This window comes from Triturus cristatus, chromosome 6, assembly GCF_964204655.1.
Source record: "Triturus cristatus chromosome 6, aTriCri1.1, whole genome shotgun sequence".
NCBI classification, from domain to species: domain Eukaryota; kingdom Metazoa; phylum Chordata; class Amphibia; order Caudata; family Salamandridae; genus Triturus; species Triturus cristatus.
Window position 1 is genome coordinate 1328379755 of NC_140589.1, and position 16158 is coordinate 1328395912.

Below are 16158 nucleotides of genomic sequence, written 5' to 3' on the forward strand. Positions count from 1 at the left end.
TTAGATCTACGAATAAATATTAAAAAAACATTCGTCATGTCTTCTGGCCCCAAGAAAAAAACTATGAAGGAAATCTTCTTGAACCAGGAGAAAATTGCAACGACATCCCAATATCCCTATCTGGGAATTATCATTGACCACAAATTACAGTGGAAAGCTGCCCTCGAGTCTAGAAAGCTTCACTTCGTACGTACAACAAAGGCCATTGTTAATTTCTCCAAAAAACTGGGCAAAAGACCCCCAGGAGAATTGCTAAAAATGTATACAGCCAAATGCCAATCAGTTGCATTATATGGGGCAGGCCTCTGGGGTTATTTAGATATGCACTCACTTCAGACAACTGAGAATGCCTTTTTGAAATTCCTCCTATCTCTTCCCATGACTGCATCGACTTTTGCCTGTCACACTGAACTTGGTATCCCCTATATTTCTGACCTAGCTAGAATCCAACCCCTTTTACTTTGGCACCGTATATGGTCCTCGGACAAAAACACGCTGACTCAATCAATAATCCGAGACTGTATGGAGTTGGATTCTGCGTCAAAAATTCGATGGTTAGCATATATAAGATCTTCTCTTACCGATCTTGGCATGGAAAAATACTACCTCGATCCAGCATCAATTAAAGAGGTTCCGAGAAAATCGTTGAAAAAGGAGTCTCTTAACTTCCTTGAGGAACTTCGGATCGTTAAAGAAGGGTCAAAACCATCAGTACAACAAAGCATTGCCCTTCAAATCACTCCTAATATTCAGCCCTATCTAACCTTCGACCTCACCACTTTTGACAGATTTCTTCTGGTCAGATTTAGGCTGAATTTGTTCCACCGTTTGGTTGCCTTCCCAACAAATAATAATTGGGATAGATCCCTGCCCTGCTGTCCGTGTGACAACATTTCAAAACAGGCAACAATCCACACTGTTTTTTTCTGTCAATTTTATACTGACTACCGTAAAAAATGGTTAATACCGCTTTTAAGGCTTACTGGTATTAGAAGATGTCGTCCAGCACTAGTAGCCTTACAGCAATTAGATCATGTTTGGACAGCAAGGATACTGTTGAAGTTTCTGAAATATATCTTTCGACATCGGAAGAATCTATAGAATTATTTGGCGCTCTAGTTTTAACGAAGTTTTCTTCTTTTTAACCTAAATTTTAAAAAATGTTTCTGCTATGAAATAATTGTTATTTTAAACATATTCAACTGTATTGCTATTTGATGTATATTTATGCTATTGCTTTTATGGTTTTTTTACAATGACAAAAACGGAATAAAGTAAATATGATATGATATGATATGAGTTTGCCACTTAAAATTTTGAGAGTTTTTACTGCCTAACTAGGGATTTTATTATGATTTATGATCCTATGTCTGAGCCTTCATGGTAAATTATGCATTTTCTCGATGTTTTTATAAATGAAATAATTCTGCATTAAACCTTTTTAAACAAAATTTTGATTTAGAACTCAGTTCTTGTGTGGTCCTAGTTTCTAATTTGATTTTGGTTGATTTTACACATAATTTGTGTCATTGATTGGAGGATAGTCTCTTCCCGCTAGATCAATGAGAAGATTTACGGAGCGGACCTGCCTAAGGCCAAATTTGGGGTTCATACGATATTGGGGTTAAGGAGATTATTAGTGTTCGGCTCCCAAAACTGCACCTTACAATGGTGGTGGTGTGGACGTCACACTCCTCACGGGAAGAGAATCTGACAGAACTGCACATGTGCAGTAGCATAGCATTTCTTCCTACGAGCAATCACACTTCTAAAATATGGAATTGAGCGTTTTCCAAGCACTCAGTTCCCTTTACGTTCGATGCATGCCTAAAACTTTAGAAATAATAAAAGGGAGTTATCCCTAAGGAAAGATGCTTTGCAACTGTTTCTTAAGACCAGTCAGAAGCTTGTCGAGTATTCATATGCAGCTTTTTCTGTTGTTCTGTTATTCAGTCCAGCATCAGCACTGGTTTCCTCCATTTACAGCTCTTTTCATTCACTGCTCTCCGTTCATTTGTACTGGTTCCTTTTGTGGTACACCTGTTTCTCGCAGCCATTTATTGATACGAAGACTCCTCATCTTTCTGCTGACTCGTTGAGATTAAGCCTTTCTTGGCTTTATCAAGTTACCACTACTAAAGACCTCTGCCTCTACTGCTTGAATCAAGTTCTTGAAGTTACATCTCATACAACCAATCTTTGGCATTAAGCAGAGTCAAGACCATCTTCTATCTTGGCATCAATTACTCCAGGACAGCTGGAACCAAATATACTTTTTAAGAGTATTATCTGTCCAGAGTCAAGGTTCCTGTACCACATCTGTGTTGCCACCTGATATCTAGGAACACTCAAGTCAACCAAGTAACAAAATCTACATTTCATACCATGCAGAACTATGACATATCTTTCCATATCTTAGATTCCTACAGTGACTCCTAGCAACCACTTAGGGGTGTTTCTTTCAACAATGAGACACCTTCCAATAATCCAGAATGCAGTGGATGACAACTTCTACATGCTTACCTACAAACCCATAACTCTGATTTCCTAAATGCTATTCACTTGCTCCCTGTTTCTATATTTACTTCCTAGATACTATGCATTACATACATGGCAATAAATAGAAAGAGGCCAATATCCCTACAGGTAAAGCTTTAGAGATACTTTCAGAAAAAGAGACTGCATTCAAGATTAGCAACTAGTTTTACGACCCTACAAGAAAAAAACACGGATGCACGGAAGCCCACCCGCCAGCTCCGCTCCGCCAGCCTCGCTCTCGCCACCGTCCCCCGCATCCGCAGAGCCACCGCCGGAGGAAGATCCTTCTCCTACCTGGCAGCCAAGACATGGAACTCCCTCCCCATCCACCTCCGGACAACGCAAGACCATCTCGCCTTCAGGAAGCAACTCAAGACCTGGCTGTTCGAGCAGTAGCGTTCCCCCCCCCAGCGCCTTGATACCCTCCGGGTGAGCAGTGCGCTATACAAATGCCTATGATTGATTGATTGATTTGCAATGCTCATACTCTATCCCGTGTTAAGTTAGCATTCATGGCGCCATCTTTCTTGGCGCCATCTTGTTCTGTAACTGAGATCGAGCTCCTGTCCCATAATGCTTGCCTCAGCACAAAGGCTGCAGTTGGGCCTCTAGCTTGTACTTCTCAAGGTTGAAGCTGTGCTGCTCTCATGAATGTATTATCTATTGTTGCATACCTTTGCTGCTAGATAGACTCGTTCCCACATCTTAGAATGGTAGGCACCGGCTGAACGGCCTTGGGGTCGAGATAGCATCTACCCAGCCCTGTGCCACGGCTCATCCTTTTTTGCTGCCTTTGTTCACCATAGTCTGAGACGGAATTTTCCAGGCTGGGCGTATTCTTTGAGAATGTATAATATTTGATTTCATGTTGGGGGAGTCAGTCCCTCCGCAGTCATCTCAGGAGACTTGTCAGACTGGGCTCCGCTGCAGCACATTACAAATAAACTATTTGGATTGTATTCTCCACTGTCTGATCGACTCTTCATTCATGGGAAGGCGCAGAGGTGGTTGTGAGTGTCCCGGGTGACCCTAATCGGGCCACTTCCTTCAGAGGTAAGTACTTTCCTTCAAGGTCACCGCCCAGTTGGGCCGCACCGGTTGCAACGCCCTTAAGCTGACCCTGCTGCAACTCCAACAGTAGATGTGGCGTGCCTACAAGGGACCATCATGGACCTGGAGGTGGAATTCAGTTTCAAAACTGTAAGATTGAAGTGAGCAAACTAAGGCAGCACTTACACTTGATTTAAGCCACACACTGATCTCCTGAAGAAACCGAGCGGATAGGGAGGACCCCAGGGACCGGGAAGAGTGCAGCGCCACTAAGACAAATCGCACACAGAGACACAACGCATTAAATTGTGAAGTATTCAATGCAAGTGTTATATTCAAAGTACTTTGTTTCTTTGAAAAGATAAGCACTTGGGTGAACGTGGGAGCGGTTGTGTCTTTGTGGATTGTTGTGTGCCGAGCGCATGAATTCACACACTACCTCCCGGGCTGATTGGGGCCAATCAGCACCTCCTTTCCCTGGGGCCCTCTGAACGGAATCTAGCAAGTTCTAGTCAGTGCTTAATGTATATATATTTTTTATTAAGGAAAAAATATGTGCATGGACCAGTGCTTAATTTGAGCCGGTGCTTTCTGGTGCTCAGTGCTGGCACTTAATTGGTTTCCGGTGCTAGCACCAGCACATAATTGTCAACACAATACTTAGAACAGTCTACCACATGGTGGCGCTGCTCATCTAATTTAGAGATGAGCAGAATAACGTTGTTTAGGAATACAATATACATTAAAATAGTGCTGGAATAATCTGAACTGTTGCATTTACATGCAAGAGAGATTGTTAGTAGTTGTTTGGTCAGCGATGACAAGGGCGAGGGGTAGTGCAAGCTGCAGTGGCTTCCTGGTCAGAGCCCTGGCACTTAATATTTTACAAATTAAAAAGTTTTGTTTGGAGCCATGCCATCCCTGTCGAATGTTGGGGCCGCCTAATTCCAAGGCTGCCTAGTTTTGATTCTGTGTCGTCCTTCTCTTTTCACCCTACGCTTCCTCTTTATCTCTCTTTTGCCAGTTTTGTATCCCTGCTTTTTCCCTTTATAACAGTTTGTGTCTCTTTCTCCTAGTGTCCCAGTTTTCTGCACAAGTCAAGTTCTGACTCTCTCTTGATTCTGTGGGTGGTGGTGCATGACTGTCAGTTGGTGGAGCGATTTTTCTTGTTAATTTCGATAACGAAGTGCTGACTTGGGGATGTGCTGGTTAAGCTTTATTGGATCTGTGGAAGAAGTGACTTCGGTAGCAATTGACTTGTACCTGTCATAACAATAAAGTTTGTTTTGAGTTTTATTCGAGTATGCCTTGAGTATACTTTGTATTTATTGCAGGAATAGTGGGGGTTAAAGGAGCCGCCGCGCCCCTCCTCGCCGGCAGGGGAGGCTGCGATCGTCTGGCGGAGAGGAGAGGAAGCCTGGCTGTGGAAGATGAGCGCTGCTACTCCGGCGGGTAGGCGGGGAGGGATCGGGAGGAGAGGGATGCAGGGCTGAGGCCGAGCAGCGGCGCTGGAGGAAGGCTCGGCCCCGCCCCTCCCCCTCGCACTAAGCCCTGAAACCTGAGGAGCAGCTGAGGCAGAGGAGCGAGGCAGCCGGGAGCACAAAGCCGCCAGAGCAACAAGCGGGTCCCCGGGAGCATGGGGGAGCCGCGGCCGAGGCAGCGAGGCAGAGTGAGGTGAGTGCGGGGAGTCCAGAGCCCCCGGGGGACTGGGGGGAGACACCGCGGCGGGATCGGAGGCTCTGTGGCCCGAGGGAGGAGGAGGGAAGAGGCAAGTTTCGCCCTGTTGCTATCTCTCTATTACGTGGACACATGGATAACCTCTTTCGCGGCGCTGTTCATACCACTCTTGTTCGCCTTTGCCCTCTCACCCCAGCCAGATAGACCAGTGTTATCGCCAGGGTGAAGTGGGAGCGCGTGACAGAGAGAGAGGGACTCTGGGTACCTTTACCAGATCAACAGTGTAGGTGGTAGTGTTTTGGGTTGCTTTCCTCTAAAGAGGAGTCATTCACCAACTGCCCAGTAATCTGCAGACACTTCTTTTTGTATTCCATCGTGTTTCACTTTGCCCCCTATGGCATTGCCAGTGCACCATGTTGATGGCAGTAGTGCCAGGCAGTTGCCCTGGCAGCTGCCTCTGTCGTTCTCCAGTATTACTATCTTATTTCAGTGTGCCCCCTCTGGCAGTGCCAGTGCACCCTGCTGATGGCAGTTGTGCCAGACAGTTGCCCTGGCAGTTGCCTCTGTGTTTCTCCAGTGCTACTGTCTGATTTCAGGTGCCCCCCTCTGGCAGTGCAGCTTGTTGCTTGCAGCAGTGCCTGGATATGGGTATAAGTCGTTTCCGTGAAAAATTCCATGCCCACTTTTGTTGGTCTTTTAACAAAAAGAAAGTTTCCAGAACGTATGCTTGTCGCGGGACTAATAACGAGTGTCCTTATAGTGCTTAAACATTTTCAGGACCTGGGCTTATAACCGGTGAAAAATGCAACAAGCACTGGGATGCAAATTAGAAAGCAGACAGTTGGGGTTCGCTTCCTTACTGACGTGGAAAGGGGCACCGGTGCAGTGTGTGGTGGCATCGGCGCTCATAGGACAGAGTGCTTGTGGTCTGGTGATGGCTAGAGTTGGTGTGCACGGGTGGCATTGGAGTGGCCGCAGGGGATCACTGAGGGCACTTGAAACACTCATCTGCGCTGCTCTCACATCCCATGATGCCCCCTCCGGCCTAGACACGAAGCACAACAGGCCGTCAGTGGCGTGCCAGGGGCTTGATCCTCGGAGGCGCAGCCTGATGTGTGAAGAATGGAAGGTTGGCACAGGGAGTGTGTGGGCACAGGGAGTGTGTGCGGCCTATGACATGCGTGGCGCGTTATTCAATAAAATATCGTTCACTCATCGGAACAAAAGTCTGCTAACTAAGTGGTGGACGCGTTCTTTTTTTATGCACGAAGGAACAATTTAAGGATTTTGGGGGCCGGGCCAAACGTATTTGGGGCCCCCTTTTGGAACAGCTTTGAAATTATGTTCCGACTTCTGCTCCTTTAATGCCGTCGTTGGCCAGGTCACTGAGAGTGCACATGCACATTCGTCTAAAGTTGTTACATGTAATATTCAGGGATAGTGACGTGTGTTTTCAATATTGTAACACAGCAGCAGCTCACAAATATTACTCCAAATAATCTGTACCTCCCTCCCATTTCTCAAATGTGAGGTACTGTTTTGAACTCTAAAAAACTTTTTGTGGATGTTGTGTGAAACATAAACTCAGCATTTCTCTGCTAAATGTCTGCAATAGTCTCTCCCACATTACACATAAATTAAAGGGAAACGCTGTTGGAAACAATCTGTTTTAAGAATTATTCTCGACCAGCAGGGCAAGACTGCAGATCTGTCAGGCACGTTTCTAAATTGCACCACGTGGCGTGGGAAATGCGTATTTGCCCCGAGAGTCAGTTGTCTTGAGTTGTTGGGGGGGGGGGGGGGGTGGGGGGGGGGAGGAGGGGGCGTCATCGTCTGGATTGCGTTATTTAATAAGTATTAGTGTTGATTTTATATCACTGTGTTAAGCCCTGTGCCACATCATGGCACTAGAGGACACCTCGAGGGTGTAATTTGCTTCCGTATCGCACTACACCACTATTAATAAGTACGTGGACGTAAGGTTACCGGATGAACATGCTTTTTAGGGTTTCCCAATATTTAATCGGTATGAACCCATTTCATATAGTAAGGGTGACATTGTCGCGACCCCGCAAATTCCATGAATAATTTGCTTACGGATAGATCTGAAACAGTCTGACCAAACCATCACATCCTTTGCTTCACCTTCCCACGTGGGCCCCAGCCTGCTGACATGACATGGCCGGTGCAGTGGCACAGGCGCCTAGAGGCGAGTGAGGCGCACTGCTGCCCCTTGCGGCTGTCCAGGGCCTTTTCCTTGCGTACAATAGGGTTCGTGGTACCGCCCTCGGGTGACAGACAGCCAGTCTTGTACTTTTATCTTGCTTCCCCTGCTTCTTGGATTTTCCAGGACTCAGCCAGGCTTGTGTTTAAAAAAGTACACAACATGGTACCCATTGGAGGGGGTGCGGGGTGGGGTAAAGGCACAGCAAGGCACCTGCCGGTGAAACGGAATCGGATAGCCCCTCCTGCGCTGGCCTGGAGGGTAGTTTCCATCGATTCGGAAGAGGAAACATCTAAAGAATGTGTGTGTTTAATAATTAAAAAAGGTGTGTGATCTCCGGTAGGATTGTTAGGGAGTTAAACCATCTCGGCGAGTCACTTGCAGACTATACTGGGCATTTGGCATTTCAAAAGCACGAAAGTGACGGAATGCCCAAACCCAATGATGCCAACCAAACAAATCAAACACTTTTATTCGATCCTTTATTAAAACATCAGTCAATTTACATCCGCATATTTAGAAGCAAGAGAATAAAATGAAGTCTTGCTCGATAAGTAATAACCGAAATCAGACTACAACCAGATATTAAAAAGTTGACAGAGCACCTTAACCTGGGCGGTAAACAATAAGAAATGTGACTAGTTCAATGTAAAAGTAAGCAGCGCTTTGACCACTCGCTACTGGTACCATCAGAGAGTCACGTGTGAAGGGGGATAGCTTGCTTATTCGATTGGAATTAAATAGTATCATAGGCCATGGGACATCAATGATAGAAAAAACCTTCACCACGGACATTGTCCTGTGACCACTTGGAGCGACATGACCCAGAGAAAAGCCGTACAATATCTGTCTTATGGACCCATATCTGAAAAAAAAGGGAGTGTTAAGAAACCGGCTCAAGTCAGCTAGTGAGTGCTCTAAAAATCTAGCCAACAACAAGGAGTGCAGTTCACTTTAGTGGGCAGAGAAACCTGGCGTCAAGTCCTGATGCCACCAAAATATATTGGTGATAAAACACGACAGTTCCATTTCCTGGGGCTGAGTTGTTTTTTGTTCTTTCTCCTTCAAGAGGTGAAGGTCGAAAATAGGCCCTGTCTCAACATACGTTTTTTTTCTTTGCCAGGACTTAGCCCTGGATGACTTGGAGCCCTGGATACCAGTCTGTACTCTCAGGCTTCTACAGTGCCCCCATAGTTACTTGATAGATTTACATGCCCATGCAGGTATATTATTTGTATTTTATTTTAAGCATTTTCATCCTGATAACGAGGTACCATTTGTAGGTTGACTCAGTTGCTTCAGCAGCATTTTACAGTTTGACAACAGTTTTGCGTTCTGCAAAAAAGCTAAAAATTCCAGTTCCAATTGGTTTTTACCGCATCCACTTCCTGGCATGCAGCAGCATTTTGGATATATCTGGAACTAGCAGAGAAAATTCTCGTTGCATCTTGTAACTGTTCCTTGGTGTTTGCTGCTTTCAGTTGGTATTTGTTCCTGACAAGCAGAATTTGTTATAATCATGAATTTGTGTTCCTTCCTGTTGCACCAAGTTAAGGTATGTGAAAGATCAGAGGGATTTTCACTTTTCTGTTTAATAAGGTAACTAGTTAAATAGATATCCCATTATAGTCCCTTTCTGTGTACTTAGAGTTGTTTTACACAAATAAAGTAAACCCATTCTATTTATTAAATGTCTTTTAATGCGAAGTGTACAGTGTACTGGGTATTTCTTTTTCTAGGCAGCCTGCTTACCCATGAAACAGTATGTTACTAACTCATAAACTGATTGCCATGCCCCCATGTTTACAGATATTTGCTCTGTGTTTCTACTCAGCTGTTTTCTGTGATTATGAAATTACACTATCCATTTTCTTCTATATCTGTTCACTCTTCGATTAGATTGGTACAAAGTTGTCCAGTCAGCAGTTTGAGTTTGCATCATTATTGTGGTTTTTTTATCACTGTTATGCTTCCTATTGGTTACTTCAAATCACTGTGGGACCACATAACATTACACAAGATATGAAGGACATGAGCTTCACCGAGGCAGCTCTAGACAGCGGTACTTCTGCTACTTTGGAGGAGCCCGTGTTCCTAATCACAAGTCGGAAGTTGGGTACGCCTACGATCAGCTTATGTTGTTTTACATCCATCCCTACCTCTGCACTGCTGGGCCCTCCATCATGTCAGAGATGAGGCCACTGTGTACCTGGGCATGGTGGCAGGCAGGGTTAGGGTGACAGCTGTCATGTGCTGAACACTTTGCCTCTCTTGCTGTGAGACACCTTTTTCCGCAAGGAGCTATCGTCTGTTTAAGGTCCTGATCAAGAGAAGTGGGATCCAGTGGGGTGATCAATACTATGCCTGACCAGGCCGTCCATCACCTCCTTCAGGAATGCGTGGTGGTGCAAAGAACACTCCTAGGCAATTGACAGTCCACTAAGGCAGTGGGCAGATTTAAGAAAGCGGTTTGCCAATGAGTAGCGAATCCATATTCAAGTCAACAACAGCTTCTTACAGCTTGGATGAAAAATGGCTTCCATATATCAATACTATATACATGCAATAATCACAAAATATGCATATTTTGTAAGAGTTCTCCAGCCATGGGTGTTAAGTTCGAATCTTGTTTACTACTTAGGCACTTTATGTTTAGCCATACTTGTATCACCATTTTAAGAGGGCTGTCTGTTGATAATTTCTAAAAAGCAGTGAGCCCTTAGCCTGGAGTTTACAGCGTTTCAAAATTGTGTTCCTTTTAACTAGAGATACCTTCACCCATCTGTTCCAGGTGTAATCTTTAGCTAATCACTTTGTACTACCCTGATCTGATAGTACCAGCAGACTGTAGAATGAGCCTAGCAATTGTAGGCAGACCCAGTTCTAGTCCCAGAAGGCCTTATGCATGACATCAAATACATTGTCATTGCTTCCTGATTCTAATGAAACGCAATGAAGAGACTTCAGGGCAACCTTGATGTAGCTGTTCAATTTGTGGCTTATTGTGGGGGTGGGTTAGTTTTGCATCCTTTGTAATTTTTATGAATGTTCTTTAGAACAACTGAGTAAAACAAGTTTACATGGTCTTGTCATTACTGAGCCTGTCATAGGCCTCACGTTATGGTTGAAACAGAAAAGGGAGGCGTCATTTAGGAACTAGTTAGAGATGCTCTCTTTTGACACCAACCTAAGGTACAAAAGAAAACCCAAGTAAAGGAGATCCCCTAAATGTATAGAGTGACCGGATATACAAAGTGAAGAACCTTGATGGGGTACAGATATAGAAGTAGGACTAACATTTGGCACTCATTTGAAAAAGGAATTATTTGTAGGCCTGGACAGGGTTCCACTACGCGGAACTCTGCAAAGTGATTAAAAAACACTCCACGCTCTACACGGAGTTCCGCAAGCGGCAGAGTGCATTAGGACACGCCGTTTGTGCTGATTTTTTTGCGCTAGGTTTTTGTCCCGTGATAGAAAATCAGTGCAAACGGCAGCATGCACAGCGCAAGAGGGCGCTGCTTCTTTCTGCCACTTGAGTAGATGTTCTACTCAAGCGGCAACTTCCTCAATGCAAATGGAAGGTTTCTCAACTGTAGCAGCCATCCGAGACCACCCGCTTTGAGAAGTCTTGCTGGGAGGTGGCCTGGAGTAAGATTTTTCTCGCGTTGGTGAGCTTAAGCAATGAAAAACCTCTGCTCTGTTACGGGGAGCGCAGTTTTTCAGGACTCCACATGCTTCACAGAGTGGGAAAAACTCCGCAAAGTCCGCGAGCGGAGAGGAATTTCATACCCAAGCCTAATTATTTTGCATCCTGTACACATAGAACAAAATAGAGAACATTCCGAGCACTTTTCTAAAACTTCATATATCATTAATATTGTGTACATTTAGGTTATAGCTAGTCAGAGGAAAACACTTCAAAATCTTGTTTTTATTAAATAAGTTATAGTCCGTCCTCTAGTTCATTCACAGACTGTGATAAAGCTCAGGGGAAGGCTGGTAAACCTGGATTGTGCCCGAGTGCATCTTTGTAAGGTGACAACAGTGGTATGAAATTGTGTGGACCTTCTAAAGCAACTTCGGAAGATGGTACCCCTTCTATCCTTTTCAAGTATGCAAACTTAGGTGACGGCACTGATTGTGTCGCAACTGGATTACGGTAATGTGCTATATATTGGGCTCCCGGGCAAGCTGTTAGGAAAGCTTCAAGTAGTAATGTACATTCCTGCAAGATTAATTTTTAAGCTTCCAAGGCGTTCACATGCTACACCATTGCTGCAACAACTGCATTGGCTTCCAATTAAGCAGAGGACTAGGTTTAAGGGCCTACGTATTGCACATAAGGTCCTGTATGGAATGATACCATGATATATCAAAGACCGTCTAAGGAGATATGTTTCAGGGCGATGCCGCCGATCGTCTGAGGCAAGCCTGTTGTCCTGTCCACGGTTTGACAAAGTCACCATGGGTGGACGAGCCTTTTCAGTATTGATTCCCCAGTTGTGGAATAAGTTGCCGGAGAATGTGCGTGGGGAAGCCACTCTCCTTCCATCCAGGAAAAAATTGAAAACTCTTCTGTTTATGCAGGCTTTTCGGGCAAGAGAAGTTCTGAAGTGGGTATTGTGGCAGGTAACAGTTGGTGTTGTTTGTAATTTTCTCACAAGCGCTAAGAAGAGACCATTGACGATTATGCATTATACAAATTACACTTAACATTAATGCGGATTGACTCCTCTTTAAATTTTGCTGTGACTTATGAATGAGGTGAAGCAGCACATTAGGTGAGACTTTAAAGCAATTACTCTCTCTACAGGGAAGGGAGGTGGAAACATGACCATGCTTGACATTATTTAAATTATTAATTCTGTGCACCTGAGCCGCTCTTAAAAACCCGGCTTGTATGTAATTGAAAACCATCAGAAAACCGAATACTGAAAAACCATAACTTTAGGGGGAATCCTGTGACATCTGGTTACTCAATGGATGTATTATTTCTGACATTACTACTGAATCTAGTGTTTGTGGTCTTTCGAAAGATAGAGCATTTTTTCAGTGTGTACCCCAAGAGCAGATCTTCAGTCATGGTTTTTTAGGTTAAAGGAAGTGTTTTCTAATTTAGGACGTGGGTTCCATTGACTCACACATGGGAAAGAGAATACTGTGTTGAAAAACTCTTGCTCTTTGGTGCATATAAATATTTAGTATTAGCGCAGATGGGGATTGTGTCCTGGGATCCTGAATAGGAGGCTGTGAAGTGTTGAGGACTAGTCATAACTTGTTGGGTCCTATTTAGTAGTAAGGATCATATCCATTTGAGTGGTGGACTCGAGACCCCCCACGACTTAGGTTTAGACTGTGGAACAGGAAGGCATGGACGATCCATGGTTTGCATGCTGCTGAGAGTCCACGGGGAATTTGGGGTTATGGGTGGTCTCCACATGTAGAAGCTGAAAAGCAGGGGATGCTTTGAAGCTCAGGGTCTCAGAGTGTGAACATTCCTCCTAATAAAACCTGATGAGAATAGCATGCCATCAGCAAGGAGCTTAAACCCACCTCACCTGTCCCTGTTTCATAAACTTTGTGGTGCGGACCCAGACACCCACAAACGATTTAATTTACTTTATCGAAGAAATTCTGCACACTTACTTCTTCAAGTCTTCCCTAATATTTTATCAACTTTCCTGCCTGTACTGCCCTCACAAGATAGGTATTCTGCCTCCCTCTTTCCAAGTGAGGAACACACTTGTGCCGATTGTTCTTGGGCTTGGTAGGTATTGTAAATGTAATATCGAGGCAACACAGTAATGTAAAAACTAGTGTAGTGTATAGCGTAGTGTAACCTCTCATTGATCACCTCTTTGAGTAAAGCCTGAATCCGTTCCCGCTTGATAAATTGACTCTTTGCTTTTAAACGTTTGTGTATACTTGGCAGCAGAGTATCACTATTTTTTTTTTTTTAATGTTTTTATATCTTATACATGCTGTAATTTATTACTTTTTTGTAGGGAATTTAAGCAGTGTTCTAGTCTAATTTTGAATTGATCATGCTAGGACTCAAAGTTTTGATTTGCAGGTTGCGTTGATCTCTGCTCCACTTGCCAGACTTCTACTTAGCTGTTATCAGTTAATGATGACAAGTGTTGGGAAAGATATTTCTGAACTTAATGTGAGAGTTGCCTATTACAACAACCTCAATTGTAAAAGAATATTGATCCTTATTAATGCTTTAAAAACTCCTATATATATATATATATATATATATATATATATATATATATATATATATATATATATATATATATATATATTTCACGCTCCAACTTGCCCTCAGGCGCAGCAGCACTCCCCAACAACACCTTCGGATAAAAGCTCAGATCACACTCTGTATTCTTTCTGTCTTCATGTCGACAATTACTGCCTGACGCGTTTCTGGGCATCCGCCCTCATCAGAGGCTTCGACAAAAGAGATTGTGCATTGTAGACACACCCACATTTATTCATAATTAACCGCCCGTGGATGGGCTCACTCAGGTGAGTGAAACGCTTTGACTTGTGGGTCTTGTAGTGCCTATTGATTAGTACCTTGATGGTTGCACGAATATTGTCCATGAAAAGGTCCTGAATGGGCCCCCAAAGTGTGCGTGCGCCATAGATTCCTGTTGTTGGTCCATAGCCGAGGCCCAGAGGATTCCAGGCCCCGTGGCCCCCAGTCATCGCGAGCTGCCGCGCCTGAGGGCAAGTTGGAGCGTGAATTTGTATGCGGCCGGCCCGGCCGTAGCGGCGTGCACCACCCCGCGATGACTGGGGGCCACGGGGCCTGGAATCCTCTGGGCCTCGGCTATGGACCAACAACAGGAATCTATGGCGCACTCACACTTTGGGGGCCCATTCAGGACCTTTTCATGGACAATATTCGTGCAACCCTCAAGGTACTAATCAATAGGCACTACAAGACCCACAAGTCAAAGCGTTTCACTCACCTGAGTGAGCCCATCCACGGGCGGTTAATTATGAATAAATGTGGGTGTGTCTACAATGCACAATCTCTTTTGTCGAAGCCTCTGATGAGGGCGGATGCCCAGAAACGCGTCAGGCAGTAATTGTCGACATGAGGACAGAAAGAATACAGAGTGTGATCTGAGCTTTTATCCGAAGGTGTTGTTGGGGAGTGCTGCCGCGCCTGAGGGCAAGTTGGAGCGTGAATATATATATATATATATATATATATATATCACTGAAAAAACCATCGGTTTCAGGGGCGTTCTAGTTAGCTGGACATTTCCCTCGTACAAAACCCTAGAAATTCCCCTGTTATAGTTAGTTCAGCTAACTATAACTCGTGCCCCCGCAATGCGCTGCTGATGACGTCACATATTACATCACTCATGACATGGTCAGTGAGATCACTGATGACATCACTGACGACATCTCAAATGACATCACTGATGACATCACTGATGACGTCATCCATGTGACAAATTAGTGCACCTTCTCACACCCTAATATAACCTTTGATACACCGACTCAAAATTTTAGACGGCCATTTTGACAACCATAGATACTCCAATACCAATAACTACACATCCACTCATTGACTTTTAGGTCTGTGCATTTATACACCTATATAGACACTCACACACCGCCAATCATCCATTGAGGTACTGACACATCTAGTCAGTCATGCAAATAATTAATCACAGTCCAATTTGCTCACCTATACAGTTAAACACACTCAAGTTCACTTACTCATAAAAATACTAACAAATTCTGTGTCGTCCTGCAGAAAAACAAACAGCACATGACACAGATATCCTTGCACTATGGCGCATACAGCCACTCCCAAAATCACACACTCTCACATAGAGATAGTTATATACTCTTACACACATATACACTGCGTTTCACATATGTAGTTACTGACACATGTACAACTGAGATATACATTCAATCACTAACACACCCTTACATACAGTCACCCAACCATACAGTCCATCACAGATACACTCTTAAAACCATGCACCCACTGAATCACCCACTCACACATCTAGTCACAGAGTCACACACACCCTACCCACACAAACACTCAGGCACCCATACAGATACTCAGACAACAAATCAATAACCCATATAGACACTCATATAGCTATTCACAAAACCAGGCAGCCACTTATACACCAACACACAGACACATACAGACATTCACACAGTTTAGTCACTAGTCTGCAGTAAGATACATGTAATGACTCACTTATAGAGTCAGTTACGCAACTAGAAAATCATCCATTCACACACTTGTACACCCACTTATTCTTCAACAGGCCTTTCCCTATATATATTAAACATATTAAAACTGTTCAGAAACACATACTCAATGAATGATGTCATCAGTGATGTCGTCAGTGATGTCATTGAAAAATTATCGAAAAATTATTGTTGATGATTGAATTTGTTTTTCGTTTTGAGCCATACGGGGAGCTCGTAATGTTTTCTTTCATGTCTATTAACCATGACCTGTATTTCTAAGGGAATTTGGGCACAGGTCAGCAACTTGACAAAGGCTTCGCCGAAACGCGTAGTTCTGTTTGTTTGACACAATAAAGGTTTATTGTGTTGTCCTTGGCGGAGTTGTGACCGTTGCTGGCACCGGCGTCGCGAGGGAGGAGAGC

General features: G+C 44.1%; 1 protein-coding gene across 4 annotated transcripts in view; it reads left to right on the top strand.

Moving 5' to 3' along the window:
• Positions 1-5139: 5139 nt before the first annotated feature.
• Positions 5140-16158, top strand: part of NINL (ninein like) — a 441695-nt gene continuing 430676 nt past the window's right edge. For all 4 annotated transcript variants that reach the window (XM_085612328.1, XM_085612329.1, XM_085612330.1 and 1 more), the window contains exon 1: positions 5140-5262. The gene's annotated coding sequence lies outside the window, so the exon portion shown is untranslated. The remainder of the gene's footprint in view (positions 5263-16158) is intronic.